The sequence below is a fragment of the Cynocephalus volans genome, chromosome 1 (assembly GCF_027409185.1).
Source record: "Cynocephalus volans isolate mCynVol1 chromosome 1, mCynVol1.pri, whole genome shotgun sequence".
Lineage (NCBI taxonomy): Eukaryota > Metazoa > Chordata > Mammalia > Dermoptera > Cynocephalidae > Cynocephalus > Cynocephalus volans.
Genome location: NC_084460.1, coordinates 231,606,763 through 231,610,930, shown reverse-complemented (window position 1 = coordinate 231,610,930; position 4,168 = coordinate 231,606,763). Strand labels below are relative to the sequence as shown.

At 40.9% G+C, this 4,168-nt stretch overlaps 1 pseudogene; it reads right to left on the bottom strand.

Moving 5' to 3' along the window:
* Nucleotides 1–742: 742 nt before the first annotated feature.
* LOC134369320 (4-hydroxybenzoate polyprenyltransferase, mitochondrial-like) lies at nucleotides 743–1,643 on the bottom strand (annotated as a pseudogene).
* Between the last annotated feature and the right edge of the window lie 2,525 nt (nucleotides 1,644–4,168).

Below are 4,168 nucleotides of genomic sequence, written 5' to 3'. Positions count from 1 at the left end.
TTACATTAAGTGGTAACAAGGAACACCTGAGGATATTTACAGCAAATGCTTGGCAAGATTCTGAACATCTGAGGGGCCCTGACAATTTTCCTATTTTTTCCCAACAATGTGTTTTTAATATGTTTTTGTTCTCTTGTTCTGTAAAGCCCATAATTAGAATATTTGTTTGCTTAACAGTACGGTTAAGCAAAAGATTTATAATCAAATGGTTTATAAGCATGACATCTTTATTATTGGAAGTCTTAATCACTACCCTTCCTTCAAGGAAATCACCTTAGAACCAGGAAGCACAAAGTTTATTCATGGTGAGGGTCGTTCAGAATATGCTGGTCTTGTAGGCATATTCTAGCTAGCTATGTGATCAACATTAACTACGGGAAATTCTATTACCACCATTTACTGAAACCAGGTGCAAATCATGAATCCAATTATTATTTCTAAACAATGCTGTCAGTCTATTAAAACCTGCTGTGTGACAAGTCATACCTACAGTAAGAGAATATCATTTAAGTAATTCATGTCATAGCACTGGACAGGGTCAATAGCTCTGGAGATGAGCATGAGGTCAATCCAGACCAAATCTAAATATTCATCTTCTGGTTCTTAATTCTTCAACATATTGCATATTCTAATCTAAATATATGGTAATAAAACTTGACAGTGTTCTGTAAAAGTTTGTTTTAAAAATCCTTAACCTTTATTTGCTCATTTTCTATTCTACTATGTATATTTTTTGTTTCCTCTGTTTTTCTTTCCACAAATTCCCAAGGACAATTCTACAAAAATAACGTCTATTTTTTGGTTGGAGATAAATTTATTACAACAGTCTTCAGGTGTGTGATGTCTGTAGTATAAATCTGGTGAGCCAGATGAGCTCCTACAGGCTCAGAGCAGTGTAATAGGAAGTGTTCTTATTGCTGATCACTCCCATTGGGATCAGCACCCCAGTATCACAACAGAGAAGCTACTGAGCCACTGCTTGGTGTTTTTGCTGAGCCACAGTGCTGTGTACTTAATACCAATCCGTGCTTCATCTGATTTTCATGATGGGCATAGATAGTATCACTTAATAGTGTCAACATAATTGCAGAAAAATGGAGGGACTGGCAAACAAATGGATCACAGGAGCCCTAGATAGCAGACTATCTTCCAAGTAGTGCTCCCCAATCAAAAGGCAACCCCATGTTTAGCTGAGACCAGTATGTAATTATTGTCATTAGCAGGTAGGTAAAGACAAGAAGTAGGAATGCTGCTCCCAGGCTTATATTTTTTATTGTTGTATAAATCCCACATATCATCAATAGTACAAACTGCTCCATGCATCAGAAAATTTCCAGTGCTAAAGATGGATAACATGTACCAATCTGGAAATTGCCTGATATGATTGCCAAACAAATGCTCCAGGTACATGGCAGATAAAGGAGTCAGGCGCCAGTGGGTTTGGCCAACCACTTAAGGTGCAGATAGGGCTGCAAAGGGCAGTGTGCAGAGTCCATGACAGCCCAGATGACAGGCTTAGTGGCCACCAGTCTCTCACAAGACACAGGTGCCAGGGCCAGGGAGCTACCCTGGAAGCCCCACAGCCATGCTTGGCTCATGCGCCACAGGCCTGGTGCCAGCCCTGCACAGTTGCAGCCCAGCATGGCACTTGGGAGGGCATGACCCTCTTCTCATGAGTTCTTTGTTCCTTTTTTTTAAAAAAAAAATTTCCTGCCTTCTTTTAGTTATTTCATACTTTTTATGATTTCATTCTATCATCATTATTTTCTTATTGGATATACCTCTGTATTAGTTGGGATTCTCCAGATAAACTGAAACAATAGGATATATTAAAGGATTTATTTTAAGAAATTGGGTCATGGATTATAGGAGCTGACAAATCCAAAATCTAAACTCTCAAACAAGAGTTGATGTAATCTTGAGTCTGAAATATACAGTGTAGGTTGGCATGCTGGAAATTCAGGCAGGATTTCTGTTTTACAGTCTTGAAGCAGAATTCCTTCTCTTTGGGTGAACCTAAGTTTTTGTTGAGGCCCACAATATTATCAAGAGTAATCTCCTTTTCTTAAAGTCAGTTTATTGTGAATGTTAATTCCATTTACAAAATACCTACACAGAAATATCTAAACTGGTGTTTGACCAAACAACTGGGCACTATTGTCTCACCAAGTGCCTTGGATTGAGTGTTCTACCAAAACTTGACCCCCACTGTGACAGTGTTAAGAGGATGGGAAATCCTATTATGGAAATTGAAAGGTGGGGCCTTGAAAAAGTGATTAGATAGTGGAACCATGCCCTAGTAAATGGATTAATAATGGTGGTCAGGGGCGTGGTTCTGAGGGCTTTAAAACAGGAGTATGAAGAGTATGTCCCTCTCTCTGCCTGTCCATTTTCTTCCATATAAGACTGCTGGATCACTGTTGCTACCACCAAAACCCTCACAAGATGTGTTCCCTGGAGTTTGGACTCCCTAGCCTCTGAAACTGTAAGCAATAATTTTGTTGTCTTATAAATTACCCAGGTCCAGGTATTTTGTTATAAGCAACAGAAACAGGCTAAGACAGAAAATTGACACCAGAGAAGTGGGGTGTTGCTTATAACAAATACTTGAAAATGTGAAAGCAGCTTTGGAACTGGGTAATAGGAAAAAGCTGGAGGAATCTGAAGGAGCAGACTAGAAAAAGCTGCAGATGGGAGTTTAGAAAACTAGAAAACCAGGGAAAATTTGGAACTTCTTAAAGACTGGTTAAATGGTGGTGAGCAGACTGTTGATAGAAATATAGACAGTAAAGGCCATACTGTGGATATCTCAGATGTGAATGAGAAGGGACTTATTGGAAACTGGTGCAAGATCACCCTTGCTATGAACTGGAAAGGAACTTGGCTGCATTCTGTTCTACCCCAAAGTTTTATGGAATGTGGAACTTAAAGACGCTGAACCAGGGTATTGGGCAGAAGAAATTTCTAAGCAGCAAGACATTCAGGAAGCTGCATGGTTACTTGGAACAGACTATGTTGAGTTAATGGCAGAAAAAGCGTGAGATAAAGCCAGAATTTATAATTCAAAACAAAGTAGAGGGCAAAAACTTGGAAAATTTTCAGCCTGGCCACAAAAGCAAGGGTGTAACACAGTGACCCTTTGCTAAGGAGAAAACTACAGAAGAAAGAGATTATCAAGAGAAGGAAAAAAGATCCTGAAGGCATTTCAGAGATCTTGGAGTCTGTGTCTTTCATTACAAGCCCAGAGAGTTAGGGAGACAGAACGTCTTGAGGAACAGGCTCAAGACACTCTCCACAGGCTCGCTGCCCAGGATCACTTCGAAATGCTGCTCCTCACACCAGAACCCCACGGACTTTGACTGCTCCAACTGTGGCTAAATTGGCTCCAGGCATGGCTGGACCCTAAGCTTGGAAAAATTCAAACTGAAAGCCTTGGTGGTGTCTATTTGATGTTGAGTCTTCAAGCCTGCATAATGTCAGAGCTGTGAATGCTTGGGAGCCTCCACCTAATTTCAAAGGATGTGTGGAAAAGTTTCAGGGCCCAGGAAGAGATCTGTCACAGGGGCAGATTCGTCATAGACCGCCTTGACTAGAGCAATGCCAAGTGGAAACGTGAGGTCAGAGTTGCAGCAAAGAAACCTCTTCGGCACCATGTCTAGTGGAGCTGTGAGAGTGGGATTGCCATGGAGACCCCAGACTTGCAGAGATACCAGAGTGGAATAAACAGCCTGAGAGAGTGGAAGTGTGGCCTGAGACCAGGAAAGATGCAGGAGTGGAGCTGCCCGAGGACTTGGGGACCCAACCCCTACACCAGCATGCAGAAGAGTTCAAACATGGAGTCAAGGTATGTGATTCACCAACTTTAAGATTTATTTCCGACCTTACTGGGCTTTGGACTTGTTTAGGACCTGTTACCCTTTTCTGTTGGGCTATTTATCCCTTTTTAAATGTGAATATGTAACCTATGTTTGTCCCATCATTTTATCTTGGAAATAGATAATTTGTTTTGATTTCACAGATGCAACTTTGAACTTTGGACTTTTGAGTTGAAACAAGTTAAGACTTTGGGGCTATAGGGATGAAATGAAGGTATTTGCATGTAGAAAGGGAAAAGTTAGGACATGAGATCTGGGGCCCTGGGACAAAATGCTTTGGATTGAGTGTTTCC